This window comes from Malaclemys terrapin, chromosome 12 (genome assembly GCF_027887155.1).
Source record: "Malaclemys terrapin pileata isolate rMalTer1 chromosome 12, rMalTer1.hap1, whole genome shotgun sequence".
In the NCBI taxonomy this organism is placed as follows: domain Eukaryota; kingdom Metazoa; phylum Chordata; order Testudines; family Emydidae; genus Malaclemys; species Malaclemys terrapin.
Genome location: NC_071516.1, coordinates 34,693,679 through 34,714,972, shown reverse-complemented (window position 1 = coordinate 34,714,972; position 21,294 = coordinate 34,693,679). Strand labels below are relative to the sequence as shown.

At 42.9% G+C, this 21,294-nt stretch overlaps 1 pseudogene; it reads right to left on the bottom strand.

Annotated features, from left to right (window-relative positions):
* Positions 1–5,860: 5,860 nt before the first annotated feature.
* LOC128846758 (olfactory receptor 10A7-like) lies at positions 5,861–6,723 on the bottom strand (annotated as a pseudogene).
* Between the last annotated feature and the right edge of the window lie 14,571 nt (positions 6,724–21,294).

Genomic DNA, 21,294 nt, shown 5'->3' with positions numbered 1-21,294 from the left:
TAACTCTCCAGTATAAATCAACCATAAGCAAGATAGGATTGTATAAAGGACTGATTCTTACCTTGTCCTCAGTGTAGGAAGCAAATAACACCTTGTTACATGACTAAAAGAAAGGAAGTCTCTACCATAAAGTTCCATAGAATAGATTAATTCAAGCATAAGGAATTATCTGAGTTACCTTAGCAATCACATAAAAAATGTGTTTCCTCCAGAATTGTTCTTGACACACCTCTACATCTGTATTGCTATCTCCCTCTAGGCATGGAGAAAGACTGAGATCTCTCTCTTGAGAAAGAAAGAAGCTTTTTATACTTTTATACTGCAGCATGCATAATATTCCAGCTTTCTCCTGAACATTCTTGCCATAATAACATGAAGCTATAGGTCCAAAATACTTGGATAAGGAAACTATCTGCAGAGCCTTGAAATGGACATAGCTGATCCTCTGCCTATAGCTGTGTTTACAGTATAGTTGTAGCTCTGTCAGTCCCAGGTTATTAGAGAGACAGGGTGCGGGAGGTAATATCTTTATTAGACCAACCTCTACTGGTGAGCAAAAGACAAGCTTCTGATTCACACAGAACAAGAGCTCTGTATGATTCAAAGCTTGTCTCTCTCACCAACAGATGCTGGTCCAATAATAGATATTACCTCACTCACCTGGTCTCTCTTTAACTGTGTTTTGTCTTTATCCAAGACTTCCCTCACCTGTTTTTCCTTTTCTACTGTGGGCAGATATCTGCAGCTCCCTGACAAACACAGCTCTTGTGTGTAGCAAGGACATTCTGGTTTCTTTATAACCAGTGGAGTTATCATCCTTTAAAAAACACATCTCCAGTTTTTCACTGGGGAATCAGACAATTAATGCTGCTTGTTAACGTACACTATCACGTAGCACAAATAAAGTGTGGGGTCTAGCGAATGCATCATCTGTCCTACTGGACACTATTGAGAGCACTGGCATTGAAGGTGGTGCCAACTATATGTTGCCAAATCTGAAGCCAAAGAATTTTTCACCTGATGCTGTTGATCAAGCAAGTCAGACATGTCCCCCACCCCACTCCCTCTGAAGGAGTGAGCATGAGGCAAGGTCAGAGGCAAGAGTCCTGACACATAAACCAGGAACAATATCTGCTATACCAAATCCTCAGCGAAAATACTGAGGTTCTTGCTTAACTTCTAGGAGGTCCTTTTTCAAAAGAGACCTGTGCTGGGCCACATCCTGACATATTCTGAATTTGCAAATCCATCTGGATTGATGTCTTAGGGTTTTATATTTCATTCAGCCTTTACCCAGGCAAAGCTTCCATTTCAGTTGGTCCTTATGAGGTCCTTACTTATTTTGTACTCAAGCAAACCACCCATTGACATCCATAGAGCAAAAATGCCCATTGAAGGCATTAGACCAAAACTCCCACTGAAATCAAGTGATCAAAATGTCCAGTGAAGCCACTGCCCAAATCTCCTATTTAAATGAATGGCTCAAAATGCCCACTGAACTCAATGGATTAAAATCTCCCTTGAGGTCAATGGATCCAAATGTTGTACTATGGATACTGTGCTATATCATTGGTTATGTTTTGGCTATATACAGTGTATGTTTTATATTAAAGTATTAAAATAAATAAATAGGATAGTAAATACTAGTATTAGCCATTTTCTTTTTAGTTATGCTTTGCAAGTAACAGACAGGATTTTGTCTGTGTCTATGTTAATTAAATTAGAGGAATTTCAAAGGCCAAGGCCCCAATATAGAAAAAAATAGTTGCAAAATTTAGTAAGGCCTAATTTACAATGCCTTTCTTGTTCAACATAAAAACTGCTATTTGTTACCTTTTAAAGGTCTCTGTAAAAACTGTTTATGTAAATAAGAAATGCATGCATCAAAAATATATATATTATAAAGGCCATTATTAAAGCCAAATGGTCAAAAAAAAAAGTAAAAAAACTAATAAAACTAAAAAAACTTAAAAACGCCAAAAAAACATCAAGGCACATCCATGGTTAAGAAGGGGCAAACTAACAACCCTGAGGTAAAGGCTGACACCCTTAAAACACAGAATAATTAATTAAATCAAAACCGAACAGAATGACCTTCCCAAAAATGTTTTGAGCCATCAAAAACAACACCCACTGAGGAGTAACCGGTCATAAACTGAAACAGCAAAATCCATAAACTTCAACAACAAAAAGAACTTAAGAACACAGTGCTTTGCCATAGGGCTTTGGGTTTGTCTTGCCAACAACTCCAGAAGCATCGGCTCGTGACCGACAAAGCCCAGCTCCCCTCTGCGACCAATCTGGCTGGTCACTAAATTGATCCAGACTCTGGACTGGTAACTATAACATCGACTGGCAGAACTGTGTGCATAGTGTGTGTGTGTGTGACTGAAAAGCACATGCTAATTGCTGTATTCTCAATAAATGTGGTGTATTGCCTTTTCCCTATAAAAAGATCTCATGTGCTTTTTATATAAGCATAACACAACCACCCATTTCATACACTGGGAGATTCCCCTTAGTAGAGACTGAGAAAAGCTAACAAAAATTCAGCGCATTGGATGGCAAGTTCTTGGCACATCTCAGGATTTAGCCCTTTGTCTGAGGCCTGTCTACTCTACAGAGTTAGGTCGCCAAAAGGCAGCTTATGTTGACATAACTATGGATGTGTCTACACTTAAATGTCTCTGCCACCAGCGTAACTGCCCTTCTATGCTAACAAAGTAACTCCACCTCCATGAGAGGCGTAGAGTTAATGTCACTACAGTTAGGTTGACGCGGTGTCTGTATAGAAACTGTGGTTACTTACATGAAGTGTTACTGGCTTTCAGAAGCCGTCCCACAATGCCCCACACTGACAGTACAATCAGCACAAGCGCTCCTCGTGAGGACGTGTACCGCTGACACAAGGTGCATAGCATGGACACTCAAAAGCGATTTAATTACATGTGGCGGCTATATGCTGATGTTTCATGGATTCACAGGACTCGTTCTCTCTCTCTGCTCCATACAGTCCCTGTAAGAACCCCCCTTCAATGTTACAGCCCTTCTCGGGGATTCACTCTCTCTCAGGGGTTAAGCCTTGGGCTCCAGTGCCTCCTGGAACCACACCTCTCTGAGCCTTCAGCATGCCCATCTCTCATCGTGGGCCCCCTCAGGGAGTCCACTTGCTCTGGCCCCCGGGGCCTCAACACCCAGAGGGAATAATGCAACCCTGATGTCTAGCATGCAACAACTCTCAGCCAACGTAAAACAGGAGGGTTTACTGATCGTCTGAACACAGCATAGGAGATTCCCAGGGCCCTGGAGCCTGGCAGTCTCAGCACAGTTCAATTGGCTCTCTTCCAGTCCCGATGGGCTCAGGCTACTCTCCCTGTTCCCAGTCCAGCAGCCCCCTCCTTCCAACTGATCGTCTTACATCATCACCCTCAACAGCCCCTCCTCTGTCATCTGTCTTCCATCTAGGTAAACAGGTCACCTGGGCTTCCTCTCTTCCATCCTTTATTCCCCCACTCGCTGGAACCAGTTGGTCAGGTCACCAGGGTCCTCTCTTCTCAGCCCTTTGTCCTACCACTGGCCAGAACCAGCTATCTTCCAAGTTGGGATGGGTCTCTTGGTCACAAGTCACTAGGGTACCCCATCTCCATGCCATTTTCCAGGGCCCTGACTGCTAGGCGAGGTCACACCTAGTCTGTCTGTAACAACAACCCCCTCTCTCACCCCCTCATTAAACCCAAAGCTCACAAGGAAACTGAGATCCACACACCATTCATGCAAAACACTAAGAAAATCCCCCACTTCGTCACACAATGTAACTTAGGTTGACGTAGTTTTGTAGTATAGACATGCCCTGAGAGAGGTGTGAGTACCTTTTGGCACTATCATACACCCCTGTTCTACCCATGTAAAATTTGACCATGGGCCCCTATATTGTTTCATAAGTTCCTATCTTTGTCCCCACCTGTCTCAAGCTCTATATTCTTTCAGCAGTGGATAGCCACAGACCTGTTTCTATTTTCAACTCACCTAATCACATGGTGCTGTGTCTATCAGGTGGATTTCTCTTTAATATTTCCTAGTTAATATGAACACTAGGTCGCATTCCATCAGCAACTGGGGTAGTGCCACCTCCCCACCCTACCCGTGCTACAGGTGGGCCAGGGATAGAGTTACTAACTCCAGTTGGGGTCATTTGGTCCAGGAGATTCATCATACCTCCACACTTATTAAGGAAATAGTTATTTTTAGTATTCAAATTGCTCTGAAAGCCACTTGCAGGTCTAGAATACATGACCTCTGAGGAAAGATTGAAAAAATTGGGTTTGTTTAGTGTGGAGAAGAGAAGCATTAGAGGGGACATGATAACAGTTTTCAAGTACATAAAAGCTTGTTACAAAGAGGAGAGAGAAAAATTGTTCTTGTTAACCTCTGAAGATAGGACAAGAGGCAATGGTCTTAAATTGCAGCAAGGATGGTTTAGGTTGGACATTAGGAAAAAATTCCTAACTATCAGGGTGGTTAAACACTGGAATAAATTGCCTAGGGAGGTTGTGGAATCTGCATCATTGGAGGTTTTTAAGAACAGGTTGGACAGACATCTGTCAGTAATGGTCTAGATAATACTTAATCCTGCCATGAGTGCAGGAGACTGGACCAGATGACCTCTTGAGGTCCCTTCCAGTCTATGATTCTATGCATGAGGAATTTTTTCTTCAAAGTTGGTAGGCTGGAACTGGTGCTGGGGTAGAGTTTGTGGTAGAAAATTTGGAGTCATTTGATCCAGAGGTTCCCAATATGCAGCCATCTACAATATAAGCATCTTTTTAATGTTCCAACAGCTCTAAAATCCACAGGCATAGTGAGATTATCTGGGAGAGTGCTATGCCACAACAGGGGTAGGGGTATACATTCTGATACAAATTTTGAGTCATTTGGTCAAGGGGTTCATCAGATACAACCTCCCCCATCCAGTGAGCTGATCTTAATACTCATGTTGTTCTAAACCAGACACACATTTTAACAGCACAGTGGTCTTGAAAACTGGTATTCCATCACATGGGCTGTGGCAGACTTTGAAATGGAGACCACCTGTTGAGATGAATAAGTCACTTCACATCTCCCAGAGCCACTGTGTGCTCTGAATCAGCTGAGAATATCCCATTGAGACAAATGGGCCACTTCACACCTCTGAGATCCTCCCATGCTGAAGAGGGGTGGGGAGAGCCCTTCCCATCCACATGAGACCCTGAAGTGGAGTATGGGGTCTGGGGTTTCCCCTCCCTTCCCCCTTGTTAACTCCAGGTGGCAGATGTGCTCCTCACAGCCCATAGCTTACCATCTTCTTTCCTCCCATCCCGATGGACCCTCCTAACCCGCTATGGGTTAGGAGGGACAGTAAGAGGGGCAGAGTTGGTAGCTGACTGTGAATTTTTTTCCAAGAAACCTCTTTGTTCAGCCTCCAATTATTTCCCCCCGACCCCTCACTGCCACTAGATCCTCAAAAAACTAGGGAAATTTACCATCCAAAAACTTTGTTAACACAGAGTTAAGGTTGCTCGACAATACCATCCATCTTATCTAGCTAGCAAAAGAATATAAGAATGACCATACTGGGTCAGACCAAAGGTCCATCTAGCCCAGTATCCTGTCCTCTGACAGTGGACAATGCCAGGTGCCCCGTATACTCCTTTCTCTCTCATGTCAAGAGCACCTATCTCATTTGTGTGTGAATGCAAAGAGAATATGGGCACAGGGTTATTGTAATAAATTGTTTAATTTAGGCACTGCAGGTTATGAGCATGAGTCCACAATAAGCAACAACAATGTTCCCTCATTACCAGAAACAAACATGGATTTTTTTTCATAGTTGAGGTGTAAATTTTTTTCTGCCCAGGAAGTTCCTCAGGGCCCCTTTCACTTCTTTGTTTCTCAGGCTGTAAATAATGGGATTTAGCATTGGTGTAACCATTGTATACAGCAGGGAGAGCAGTTTGTCAGTTCCAAGTGAGTTGCTGGAGGTGGGGCTTAAATACATCATGCAGCATGTCCCATAGAACAAGGAAACCCCCATGAGGTGTGAGGAGCAGGTGGAGAAGGCTTTGCCCCACCCTCAGCCGAGGGCATCCTCAGGATGGTGGAGATGATGCAGACGTAGGAGACTAGGATCATCCCAAAGGGTATCATCACCACGAAGGTGGTCTCCGCGAGGACCTCGATCCAATTCACAGAGGTATCACCACAAGCCAACTGTATCAGGGGCATGATGTCGCAGAAGAAGTGATCGATGGCATTAGACCCACAGAATGGCACCTTGGCTATCAGAGCAGTCTGTATCAGTGCCACAGCGACCCCACCCAGCCACGAGCCAGCCACCAGCCACCCACACACCCTCCTGTTCATCGCGAGCACATAACACAAGGGGTGGCATATGGCCACGAACCGGTCATACGCCATGGCGGCCAGGAGCAAGCACTCAGCGGTTCCCAGAAGGGAAAAGAAGCACATCTGTGCAATGCATCCCAAGTAGGAGATGGTTCTCAGCTCCACCAGCAAATTCACCAGCATCTTGGGGATGGTGACTGAGGTGTAGCAGATCTCCAGGAAGGACAGGTTCCTGAGGAAAAAATACATGGGGGTGTAAAGAGGAGGGTAAGCCAATATGAGCATAATGATGAGGCTGTTTCCCATCATAGTTACTATGTACATAACTAACACTACAACAAACAGCAGGATGGCAGGTAGCTCCTGGAGATCTGAAAATCCCTGGAGTATAAATTCAGTCACCACAGTGTAATTTTCCCATATCAGTTCTTCAGCATCTTCCATCTCTGAAGGAAAGAGAGAAAATTTTGTAAATAATTGAAATATAAAGTTCACAGATTTTGGATTCGCCCACTATCAATGGCAGACCTATCTGCAAAACTCCTTTTCTCAGTTCCAGAGGGTTTTGAACTTGCGGTGTTGGTTGGAACCATGTCTAAGATTTCCATTTAGCGGAAACGAAACTAGCACTGGCCAAACAACGAGGAAGACTTTGCTCAGCCCTGAACTGGGTGGATGGGATGCACAGACCTAAGAGTAAAGGTCCGGTTGGTGCCAACTGGCAAAGGACACAGGGGTCTGGTTACAGAGATCCCCTGGTCTGGTGTCTACATACTAGCTCACCAAAGGCACCATATAAGGAATGTATTGAAAGTCTGTGACACATTGCTCATCATAATCACTGTGAAATATATGTATGGAAAATGTGAGGCGTTCTGGATATATACTGACAATTACCCTCTTAAGGTCTGACACTTGGGACCGATCTCCAAAAGGTTTCTTCCCGGTAAGGGATGTTAATTTATCTGTCTGTCTGCACATAAACTGGGTATTGCATGGTGCACAAAGGTCACCTATTTACAGTCTGAGCCAAATGCTAATCAACTGATTGCAAAGCCTCCAGTGGTGATTCTAGCCAGGCAAACACAAGTACCCTGTTTGCAAGTACAGACAACGGATTTTTGGACTGTAACTGTAGGGACAGAGACAAACTGTGCATCTTTCCAGGTCAGCAAAAGGACAGAGTCGTGTGTCTCATGAATGGAAGACCAGCGCCAAGCTGCAAGGATTTGGGGTGAGCTTTAGCTCTATATGACACGGCAATAGTGAGGTGTCAAGGTTCCTTCCCCACTCTGAACTTTAGGGTACAGATGTAGGGACCTGCATGAAAACCTCTAAGCTTCTCTACCAGATTAGATCTGCTTTTGCTGCCACCACTCCCAATGTGCTATCTCCCTTCCCTGGGTAGCCTTGAGACTCCTCCACCAATTCCCTGGTGAACACTGATCCAAAACCCCTTGGATATTAAAACAAGGAGGAATGAATCATTCCCCCCCTCCTTCCCTTTCCCGCCACCAATTCCTGGTGAGTCCAGATCAAGCCCCTTGGATCTTAGAACAAGGAAAAATCAATCAGGTTCTTAAAAAGAAGGCTTTTAATTAAAGAAAGAAAGGTAAAAATCATCTCTGTAAAATCAGGATGGAAAATAACTTTACAGGGTAATCCAATTTAAAGAGTCCAGAGGAACCCCCTCTATAGCCTTAAGTTCAAAGTTACAGCAAACAGAAGTAAAATCCTCTCAGCAAAAGGAACATTTACAAGTTGAGAAAACAAAGATAAAACTAACACACCTTGCCTGGCTGTTTACTTACAAGTTTGAAATATGAGAGACTTGTTCAGAAAGATTTGGAGAGCATGGATTGATGTCTGGTCCCTCTTTGTCCCAAGAGCGAACAACCCCCAAAACAAAGAGCACAAACAAAAGCCTCCCCCCCACCAAGATTTGAACGTATCTTGTCTCCTTATTGGTCCTTTGGGTCAGGTGTCAGCCAGGTTACCTGAGCTTCTTAACCCTTTACAGGTAAAAGGATTTTGGTGTCTCTGGCCAGGAGGGTTTATAGTATTGTACACAGGAGGGCTGTTACCCTTGCCTTTATAGTTATGACACGGGGTAGTTCAATTTAGGCTCTCGTTTGAGTGTTATTATTTTGTTTGCTATGTAACCCTTTGGTTAACACTCTCTGCTGGCTGTCATTTGAATCTCTGTTCTTTTGTTAAGCAAACTAAGACTTGATTTCTCTATAAACAAACCCAGGAGCTGATGTGCTGAGTGGAACTGTATTCTTTGGTATACTGGTAAGCTGGAGTGTTCCTTTGAGAGCAGAGAATCAGGGAATTCTGAGAGTGTCCAGTGGATCTGGGGGTGGACATTGCAGGGAAATGCTCAGAGGACACAGACGTTGGAGTGCTCTGATTGTTAAGAGACAGCAGGTCCTGTGGAGGCCTGAACGCTAGTGATTGTGTTTCCAGAGGCAGGTGGTGTTGGGGAACTGACCCCTGGCAGGCACAGATAAGATTATTCACTCTAAGCGTGGGTGGTTGTGAGGTGCCTCACGAGAAAATGTCACAGGGATTGATATTTTTTGAATAAAAATAATTCCTACCATGAAATGTAGCTTAGTCAACAGGGACACTTTCCATGGGGCAATGTTGATTTCCACACCTTGTTTGATTTTTCTGATCAGGAGAAAAGTTGACATTTCAAAATGAAACACTGTAATGTCAGTTCTAATATAGGTTTCAGAGTAGCAGCCGTGTTAGTCTGTATCCTCAAAAAGAACAGGAGTACGATTTGAACATAAGTTTTTGTGGGCTACAGCCCACTTCATCGGATTCATTAATCTGATGAAGTGGGCTGTAGCCATGAAAGCTTATGCTCAAATAAATGCGTTAGTCTCTAAGGTGCCACAAGTACTCCTCTTAATTCAAATAAAAGAAACCCCAGCATCTCAATTTGTCAAATCATTCCAATTCAATCTTTCTTTTTGCATTTTGACGTTTCCCATTCAGAACATTGGTGCCAATGAATTTGATAGTTCAGCTTTCCCTTCAGATTCAGAAAAGAAACTAATTTGCAAATGTCAACATTTCCCATGAACTACTTACTTTATAAAAGAATCCTGATGCTGCAGTCCTTGCTCATGTCCTACTCCGATGGACTTCTGATCAGCCACAGAAGATGCCATGAAGTAGGGAACATGCAGAAATCATGCAAATAAACACTGCTCTACAGCCAAAATGCTTCTGAAATAAATGTAGTCAAACTTTACTAATTCTGGTCACTGAGAACAAAAATGATGCTTAAAATTGTTGATTGGCTCTAGTTTTCAAGATATGCTATTTGGTCAGTATATACGACCCTTGACTTGGGAATGGCAAAGGATAAGTGAATTATAAAGGGAAGGGACCTCAATTTAAACCAGAAATGACTAAAATACATCTTTGACTGGATCTATGAATAAATCTATGACTGGGTTTGGACAGCACTTGCTTTTTAGGCAAAACAATGAATGATGCAATCTGAAGCTGGTATTGCGTCATACATGATATTAATTGCATCGTGTTATTCCTAGAAGTCATGGATGATGTAATCATAACGAAGATTACATCACTCTGCTGAACAAATTGCCCTATATCAGCTCTAGAAATCATACAGTGTCGTGCTCTCTTATTTGTCAGTGTTTGATTTTGCAAAGGGACACCTTTCTGTTTAGCCAAAGTGAGCAGAGATGCCTCGTACTTGTGTGAACAGTGCAGATAACTTCTGCTATGTTTGTGGTGAAGTGACTTTTGCATCACAAAAGCGCAGTATAACCACTATGGTTAAGAAAGCCTATCACCTTTATTTTGGCTGCAAAATTGGAGATCAGAACAAGAGGTGGGACCCACACATATGCTGCAACACTTGTGCAACAAATCTTCGCCAGTGGTTGAACAGGAAAAGGAAATCTATGCCTTTTGCAGTGCCAATGATTTGGAGAGAGCAAACAGATCATACCAGCAATTGTTCCTTCTGCATGGTGCCTCCAGTTGGGAAAGGTGTGTCAAAGAAGAAAAAGTGGACTGTGCATTATCCAAACATTCCATCAGCTATACGTCCAGTACCCCACTGTGGGGTTCCATGCGGAGCGGATAAAGCACACGACCAATGTGGTTGCAAGCTGAATCCAATCCTGTTTATTACAAGCTTTCTTTTATAGTTTTTCTTAACATTACATAACACAATTAGGCTATAATCACACATCTACGGATTGGACAAGAAGGAGAATCATGTGTTTATCACATGTATAGCCCCACACCGATTGGTTCAACCGTTCCTTACATAAGGCCATGATTTATCACCTTGTTTACCTCATCTTCTATAATCCCTAGACCACCGGGGGCCTTACATAAGGCCATGAGCCGTTGCCTGGCAAGTGTCCCATCGTGACCCTTACCTCCTCATGGAACTTTCCATTAGGTTGGTGTAGGGATGATACATCCCCACACCCCACGGAGAAGGACTGCCGGTTCCTGATGCACCAGAATCATTCTCACTTGAGTCAGATGAGGAAGAGGAAGAGGATGAATCTTCTGGTCCTGAACCATCAATGTCACAGGACCCACATTTTCTCCCATCCTTCTCCTCTGAACCACACCTCAGAGCACAAGGTGAACTAAATGACCTTGTCAGGGATTTGGAACTACGCAAGAGTAAGGCAGAACTGTTGGGCTCCAGACTACAGCAGTGGAATCTCCTGGCAGGTGATGTTAGGGTTTCCATGTTCCGTGAACGTCAAAAGGATCTTGTCCCATTCTTCTTCATGGAAGGTGAGCTTGTAGCCTGCAACAACATCGATGGTGTCATGGCAGCCCTCAACATCGTTCACGATCCAGATGAGTGGAGACTGTTCATTGATTCATCGAAGACGAGTCTTAAAGCTGTTTTACTGCATAATGGCAATGTTTTGACATCAATTCCAGTTGGTCATGCAGTCCATATGAAGGAAACCTATGACAACATGAAACAACTTTTGAGGTGCGTAAACTATGACCAACATCAGTGGCAGCTTTGTGGCGATTTGAAGGTTGTTGCTCTCTTGCTTGGTCTGCAGACTGGATACACAAAGTACTGCTGTTTTCTCTGCGAATGGAATAGTCGTGCAAGAGATTCCCACTACATCAAGAAAGATTGGCCACTCCGACAGTCATTGGAGTCTGGGAGGAAAAGTGTTCAGCATCCACCACTTGTTGAATCAATGAAGATTTTGTTACCACCTTTCCACATCAAGCTGGGTCTGATGAAGAACTTTGTCAAGGCCATTGACAAAACACAAGCAGCTTTCAAGTACCTCCATGGAAAAATTCCAAGGTTAAGTGAAGCTAAGATAAAGGAAGGGGTCTTTGTTGGTCCTCAGATTCGTGAACTTCTTCGAGATGATGCATTTGACCATGCACTGCGTGGCAAGGAAAAGATGGCATGGAAAGCCTTCCAGTTAGTGGCAATACATTTTCTCGGAAACAACAAGGCAGACAACTACAGGTTGTTGGTGGAAAACCTCCTCAAGGTATACAAAAGCCTTGGTTGCAACATGTCACTAAAGATACATTTTTTGCACTCATCTGGATTTTTTTCCACCGAACTGCGGAGCAGTGAGCGATGAGCACGGCAACCGATTTCACCAGGACATTGCAACAATGGAGAAACGCTATCAGGGCAAATGGAGCCCATCAATGCTTGCAGACTATTGCTGGACAGTGACAAGAGATGCTCCATTTAATGAATGCAAGAGACAAGCCAAAAGCGCTGAGTAGACACTGAATAGGACTAAACTATGTACATAATTGTGTTTTGCCTTTTGTTTCATAATACATTTTATTTATATAACCCTTTGGCTGATTTTTAAAGTGTTACAAAAACAGGACAGGTGAAATATTATCATGTAAAGCAACCATAAACACACGAAAAGACCTAGGTTTACAATTTATGATTAAAACTCTACTATCTACACAATATACATAGACATAAAATGTAAAAACTTAACTGATTGGCTACTGTTTCTAAGATATTTGTTTTAATTGTCATATTTGAATTCAGCACATCAAAATACATAATAAATAGGACATTTTATCTCTGAAGCAGACGACTTCTCAAAAATTGTAGACCAGTGTAATTTCAAATGGGGTTTTCAAAAGAGGTTAAGGAATGGGAGTTCCATGCCTAAATCCTTTTGGCTCCTCTGACAACACCACGATTTAAAATTCACTTGATTTTCTTTTCCCAGCACAAAAAAGGAGATGAGATTATTTTGCCCATTTCCTGGAATTAAACCTGGTTGATTGCTACATCATTTGGGTTGGTACTTTCAAAGGTACCTTGAACAGAAATCTGACCACTCCCATTGAACATCAAGAGAAAGTTAGGTACTTAACCGGCTTAGAAATGTCTGAAAATCCCACTATGTGCCTAACTGAGTCTTAGGCACCTAAACACCTTTGAAAATTTGGGGTTAAATTCCCAAGTCACTTTTTAAAATGGGACTTAGGTTCCCAAGTCACTTAGGCACTTTTAAAAAATTTGCCCATTGATTGCGTCTTATTCCCTTAGGACCCTTTAAAAATCCCAGGCATAATGCAAAAAAATAAATATCACATGAGTTGATTTTCCCTTCTATGTTCTTTCCTCTTTAATTCACAGGTGTTTACAGCTACGGAGTGTTAGAGAGATTGTACCAACTCATCTATGTACATGCTATTTGAAGAAGAATTTAATAAGGTCATTATTGATAGCTGAGAAATTAGAGATAGGCAGTTCTTAGCGTGAGAACTCACCTTGTCAGCTGTTGCACCAGATTCCAGGTTTACAATGCATGGTGTAAGCCAAGAGGCCCCCAGTTCTACTCTCCACAGCACAAGTATATACATGGATGTATTCGCTGCTGTAAATGAATCTATATCATATCAACCCTGGAGTAAATGAAATATCAATGTAGCCACACATTGGGAATAAAACAGGTCAGGAAACCTTCAACAAAACAGAAAAATGTGAATGAATTGTAACCGAAATTTCTCAAGGGAACATACCAATTTTGCCAAAATTTTAATGGAAAAAGGTTCCTTGTGTCCAGGAATTTCTGGTTAAAACCGGGGGCGGGGGTGGAGAGGGGAGAGAGAGAAAGAGAGACCGACCAACCTGCTCCTGAATATCAGTAGCTTGATGATGAGTGAACCAGGTTCAAGTCTGTGTAATGCCTGATTCAGACCAGGGAAGCTCACATACCACCTGTGTGTGTGTGGTGGGGGGACGGTGTCTCAGTTTCTCCTGTTGGAACTGTTCCACTTTGTATAAATAAATAAATATACACTGGCCCAGAGAGGATGAAATAGAAGCTTACTCTATAGCCCGGGAGATGGGGGGTTGGTCATAAATCTTTGAAAGGTTTCAGCTTGGTCCTGATCTGGAACAAGAAATGTTTTTAAACTCAAAATTGTCACAGGATGGGCATACCATTTCCTGCCCACCTCCAGTTGGGGATCCAGCTAGCTAGCAATCTCTGCTCTTGTACCTTACCAATCGGTTCAAACATAAACTTTCCACATGTAGTGTAAAGGAAACAAGAAGATCTTGGTATCATCCTCTCTCTTGTCCCCACTTTCACCCATTTTAGACAGTTTGAGCAGCAATTAATCCCCCAAATCTCATAGAAATTCAAAGGGTTTTAGGCACCTAACTCCCTTTGGCACCTTTGAAAAATTCCAGCTTAATTCAATTCAGATCATTTCCTTGCATTTGGTTTAAATGATTGTGTTCACCAACAAGTGAATGGGTCCAAGGCAGGACACGGTGGCTGAGAGTCTCTTGTCTGTGTTAGGTGCAAATTCCTATTCGATGATCATAATGGTCCCTTCTGGCCTTAACATCAATGAATTTATTAATTGATCTTATTTAATGGCAATCTCTCAGGCCTACCTTGGGCAGAAGGGGCAGCCTCATCTCTGGCAGCAAAGAGTAAATGTGTACAACCACATATATTTATGTCTCCTGCATGACCACTGGGATCTAATCACTTGTTCTGCTCTTACTCAGGGATTCTGAGCTACAAGTTATTTTTAATTTCCCTAGGAAAGTTTCCTGCTTTAATTGAAATTAGATAGATTGATAGAGGGGTATCCATGGGGAGATAGATAGATAGATAGATAGATAGATAGATAGATAGATAGATAGATAGATAGATAGATAGATAGGAGTGCCCTCACTGCACTGTAAACCCGGGTTTTTGGAATCGGGTCTCACAGCCATGCTAAGTTGCCCATACTGCACTGCGCAGACCTTCTGACTTAGGTCTGCAGCTTGAGCTATGTGCACACCACAAAATGACAATGATTGAACCCAAGCCTCAATGGGATTTGGGGTCAGACCCTGCCCCTGTCCCAGGAGGGTCTTAGGTCCTGAGTCAGACAGATTTCTATGTGGACAGTAGGAAGAGGCAGAATTGGGTCCAGATCTGTGCCTCAGTTTAACTACGCAGTGTAGACATAGTCTGGCTGGCTTCTCTCTGCAGTGGTCTCCCAAGGCCACAGAATAGCACCCCTTGGGCCCTACTTCCTAGGGGTGAGGTCTCCCCTGCACAGCTCTGGGTCCTGGGAGAGGCTGCAGAGGGGAGCTGTCTGTGTTTGTTCCACATGCAATTCATGCAATTGCTGCTGGAAGCACATCAAGGAAGAAAGCAGGCCTGTCACCATACAAAGCTGAAAGTAGAAGCTGTTCCTGCTCCTGAGGAAAACCAACCAGGCCAGGGTGGAAGCAGAGCCTCTCATTTGTTTGTGTTTGGTGACCTGGCTCTTAGGTACTTTTGACAACTTTACCCAGTTAATTTAGGATTCTCCTATGTGACAAAACCCATTTAATATGTAGTTGCCATCTGTACAGTGCCTCGTTCCTAGTGAATTAAAAGGATGACATTTGCCTTTGTGCAGTAGGCCAACTCCAGGACACTGCAACACTTAACTCAGCATTAGGTCCTCCAAATAGGCCTTACATTGGATTTAACCATCAAACAGAGACATAAATGGTGCTTAGGCCTTGTGAGGTTTCTCTGGATACAGGTGAATTTCACCAGCAGTTTAGCCACTCTTTTCAGTGATGGTACTAACGGCTGAAAGAAAAGCAGCAGGAAAGGGTTGGTTGAAAATGTTAAGACTTAAAAAAATGAATAAAATACAACAAAAATATTTTTTCCCCCCCTTAATTTTGAAATTTAATTGACATTTTGTAACCAACTCTGAATGTAGTTTATGGGCTTGTCTACACTTAAAAAACAACAGTGGCAGAACTGCATCGTTGTAGCCGTACCGCTTCAGCGTAGACACTATACCACCCGGAGGTATTCTCCGGTTGGCATAGGTAATCCACCTCCCCAAGAGGCAGCAGCTACAGCAACTGAAGAATTAGTTCGTTGACCTAGTGCTATCTACACGGGGACTTAGGATGGTTTAATAACACCACTCCGGGGTGTGGATTTTTCAATCCCTGACCAATGTAGTGAAACCAACCTAATTTTCTAGTGTAGACCAGGCCTAAGATGAGACAAACCTGCAACATTCAGAAACAGAGCCATCTTCTGAACACCCCAAAATGTATGAGTGTTTGCATCTTGGGGGGGGTACACTTGTTTATATGAGATGAAACCATGGTTACTGGGCTGTCTACTTCCTGGTCTCTCCAGTATTTTGCCTCTTGCCCAGACCGATCACAGGGTGGGATCTTGCCATTTTTCCACACTTAGACCAGAATCTGGATATGCTACCAACCACTTATCCCCCTGCAGGTCCAACCTGCTTTCAAATACCTGCATTTCCTCCTTTCAGGGATCTGTGACCAATGATAGAGACCAATGAGTGCCTTAAAATAAAGTACTTTTATTTAGCAGTTAGAACAAAGTGGGGTGAGATGGGAGGAACTGAAACCACCAAACGGCCTGCAAAAATATTTAGTCTCATCACATCTTACACTTCATCACAAGCCAGGTTAGACAGGCTTCCTCTTCATTTCCAGGGATGGAACAGAATCAGAATACATTCTCCTGGCCAGCCAAAATCCTCCTGGACCCACCCCGGTCGCTATAATTTACACCATGCCCTGTGTTTTTTCTTCTTCCCCCACTTGTCTGTGAGAGTCTCAGGGTCTCTTTGACCCACACAATTAGAATGGTTTTCTTTGTCCACCCAGTAGGTGCCTCCATCATGGTCTATCCAGGAGAACACACCCAAGATGGTAGCTGTCCATTGTTTGGGCAGCTAGGCCCATTCAGTGTGGAAGGGTTGTAATCAGTGGCCGGATAGTTGTTTGTGAGGGTGAAGACAAGCACATAAATCATGTTTTGGGATGCAGATAGAAATATTCAGTTAACAACACTCCTGCCCATCTCTGAGCTTATCTCTTTGGGTCTTTGACTGTGAGGGTCACCTTTTGGATTCTTAGAGAGCCTGGAAGAAATATGTTGTGTGAGAAGGCCTCTCTCAATGCCTCTTTGACCTTCTCATTCCTCAGGGTATATATGAATGGGTTCAGCAAAAGGGTTATCATAGTGTAAATTGCTAAGGGAGCTGGGAACCCTAATCAAGCCCAAACCCCCACACTGCAAGCTCGTCCCCCTCCCGCATCTATCATCGGCTAATGATTTATTCCCCAAAACCAAGGAGGCAGGATTAGGTGCAAAAAGAACCCCGAACAGTTATTAAAAGACCCCCAAATAACTATACCCAATAAACAACAGGAAAAGCACTCAGGTGTTAACAATACAAACAGGCTTTAAGCCAAGGCCCCAAAATCATATAATAACAATTGGTAAGACAAAGTTAAAAGTCACCATCATCATTCTTCTTATTGTACAGGACATGGGATACACAAAATCCAAGGACACCACCAGAAGACACCAATGTCAGGGCAGGAATGATGAACACCAGGACACCTCAGAATACCAGGACAGGGAAAATGTAAGCAATCTTCTATCTTCTATCTTCTGACTTGCCACGTTGTTTCAGCAGTGACTAGATGTCAGCACTGGGCTGCCTCTAGGATGGACAGAACCCGTCACAGGGCACTGTGTGCTTTTATAAGCTTTTGTTACCAGGGAGAGCCTTTTCAGGTCACCTGATCATTTGCCACTCAAATTTCCAAAAAGGCACCAACATTTCCCACCACTTAGCTGTTACTGGGCAGATTACAGAACAGGGGCAACAAGAAGGGGACATAACATGGAGGGTAAAGGACAACTAAAGGAAAACTAAGATGGCAAACTGAATCCATCTTACAACGGTGGTCAGCACATTCGCAGCTTTCTTGATATCAAAGGAACGTGCCTGTGACGGTCTGACGTACATGAAGATGGAGGCCACCGTGATGTGAGCACCACCTATAGAGAAGGCCTTGCATCTCCCCGAGGCAGATGGGATCCTCACTACAGTGGCCATGATGTAAACGTAGGAGAGTGTCATCTGCCTTAATGAGCCCAGTAACATAGCCACTGCCATCAGAAAGTTTGCTACCTCCATGATTCTGGTATCGGCGCAAGAGGGTCTTGAGAGAGGCTCAGCATCACAGAAGAAATGGTCAATGGCATTAGAGTGACAGTATGGCCGCTTACATAAAATGATGGCTGGGCTGATTAAAAGAAGGACGCTTTCTAACCAAGAAGCAAGCACTCTGCTGTTCATTAGAGTGGGGTAGCACAGTGTGTTGTAGATGGCTAAATAGCCATCAAAGGACACGACAAATAAGAGGGTGAATGCTGTTATACCTAGGAAGAAATAGAAGAAACACTGGATGATGCAACCAGAGAAGGAAATAGCTTTACTCTGGGACAGCAGGTTCCTCAGGATCACTGGGACGATGGAAGATATGAAGCAGGTCTCCAGGAGAGACAAGTTTAAGAGAAAGAAGTACATAGGGGTGTGAAAAAATAATCCATCCACACCACAAGGATTATTACCAAGTTCCCCATCAGCGTCACCAGGTAGATGAGCAAAAGTACCAAGAAGAGAAGAATCAGCAGGTTGTGAGTGATGAGGAACCCCAGGAGAATGAATTCAGTCTCTGTACTCTGATTTCCCATGTCCATTTCTTTTGCAAGTGGTGTTGAAAGAACCAAATTAGTAAAACAGCAATTCAAACAAAAAATAATAATCAAATGAATGATGGGTGAGATAGATAAGACTTCCTGAGCAAAGAGGCTGGGATTTTCAATGGAGCCTATGTTATTTAGGCCCTCATTGAATTGTGGAATATAAGTCCCTTCGAAGCCTTTGAAAATCTCATCCAGAAAGATGAGTGTGCCAGGTGGTCTCATTGTACTAATGGAACCTGGACATTGAAGTGGAGGGTGTCTTGGAAAAAAGAGAGTAATAAAAGAAAAGGGAAGAAAGATGTCCCCTCTTCCCCTTTCCCCTTTCTCGTCTTGCTAGAGTCTAATGATATCCAAAAGTAATGTGTTTTACCTCTGAGAGAGCTCAATACTTCAAGTTAAGAATACATTTGTTCCTGATCTATGCATATTCACTGAATATGAATCCCTTCTTTCTCCTGCGTGGGGCTTATACTACTGTGTAACTCCAATGAGTCCAGCTTCTGAGCTAATTTACAACCGTGTGTAACTCCGCTGAACATGATTCTGATCCCATTTATAAACCCAGACAAAAATTATGTCACAATCAGACACATCTGAACCCAAAGCTGCTCTCATTACTTAAGTGGAGTCATCAGACAGATTCTGGGTGTAAACTAGAGCAGAATTTGTCGGCTGAACAAAAAATATTGTTAGAAAAGGAACCTTGAGGGCACATTGAGGTCAATGGGGATTTTTGCACTGGACTATGATGGGCTCAGATGGTTATTATAAGTGCAAAGGATCTGCACCGCTTTACATTGAGTCTGAATTTGCTTCCATAGAATGTTTAATTCTAAATGAACGTCATTGAATTCTGACTTTGAACAATGATATCCTAAAGAAAGAAACAAAGAGGACTCCAGATTGACTTTCAAAGTGCCCATCTGGTTCTTTGTTACAGTTCTGAAAATTATCTTCTATCTGTCTATGTATCTAGCTAGAGTTGTACACATCAGTATAGTATCTTAGGTTACCTCTGTGAGCCATCATCTTCCCCTTCAACTGGAAGAACTAATTACATGTGAGATTACGATCCAACTTTAGCTTGTCACAGACAGGTGACTATAAGGACTATAAGGTGGATAGAAAGCTGGCTAGATCGTCGGGTTCAACGGGTAGTGATCAACGGCTCCACGTCTAGTTGGCAGCCGGTTTCAAGCGGAGTGCCCCAGGGGGGCAACTCCCACCTGTTTATACTCTCTGTATGTGTTTATATATATCTCCTCAATATATGTTCCATTCTATATGCATCCGAAGAAGTGGGCTGTAGTCCACGAAAGCTTATGCTCTAATAAATTTGTTAGTCTCTAAGGTGCCACAAGTACTCCTGTTCTTCTTTTTGCGGATACAGACTAACACGGCTGCTACTCTGAAACCTGTTAAACATTCAGTTTCTCCCAGCAACATATGCAAGTATAGTATCCATGTATCCATGTTTTTACAGAAAACATGCACCCTGGACATTTTCAAATAATTTGATATGGGAGAACCAAATAAGATAAAAATAGATCATTAATCAAAAGGATCTATAGCACACCACTGCCACCTTCTGGTAGCATTGGGTTAGAAAGATCCTTTTGATTTTTAAACAAGAGGCAAGGTTACTTTTCAGTTTTCTCTCAAGAAGAAAACAGGGCAGGGAGACATGTTTTATACTGTATAATATCCTCTAGAGAGACTAGTAAAAGGAGACCTGATACAGAGCTGCAGAATAATGAGAGATCACAGTAGAAAAATCAGAGCTCCTTCATCACAAGGAGCAGTCGAAGAAATTTAGAATTGATAAAAGGAAACACTTCCCCCACACACGGAGTAAAATTAGTGGTGACTAGACAATATTGACACTAAGTGTAAAAATTTCAGCAATGCCTAAATGACATAGGAGCCTATATCTCATTTTCAAAAGTGTGCGAGGAACTATCTGGCCACTAGATGCAGGATTTTGAAAGATATTTAAGTGCCCAAAGATGCCAATTTTCAAAAGCACTGAGACATCTAACTCCATTGGTTTCAGTAACAGTTAATTGCCCAAGTGCTTTTGAAAATTCCATTAGGTGCCTATCTGGATCTTTAGGTACCTAAATACCTTTAAAATCTGGTTTTTAGATTTTTAGGGCCAGATTTTGAAAGGTATGCTGGTTTGGATGGAACACTTACTGGACCAGCCACAAATTCTGACCTCTGTGGGTGAGTTAGCATCTACACGGCAGTCAATATTTGGAGAGGCGTATCTCTCATTGCTGCTGACATTGCTGTGAGTGTCTTTCTTTTGGTTTTTGGGCTCTGTGTGTTTTCTCTATATAATGCTTTTGGAAAAAGTGTGCAGCATCCGTTGAATGAAATGACCCCTAAGTGATTAAGTCTCCTGGGGACCTAGAATCATAGAATACCATGGTTGGAAGGGACTTCAGGAGGTCATCTAGTCCAACCCCCTGCTCAAAGCAGGACCAATTTCCAACTAAATAATCCCAGCTAGGGCTTTGTCAAGCCTGACCTTAAAAACCTCTAAGGAAGGAGATTCCACCACCTGCCTAGGTAACCCATTCCAGTGCTTCACCACCCTCCTAGTGAAAAAGTTTTTCCTAATATCCAACCTAAACCTCCCCCACTGCAACTTGAGACCATTACTCCTTGTTCTGTTATCTGCTACCACTGAGAACAGTCTAGATCCATCCTCTTTGGAATCCCCTTTCAGGTAGTTGAAAGCAGCTATCAAATCTCCCCTCATTCTTCTCTTCTGCAGACTAAACAATCCCAGATCCCTCAGCCT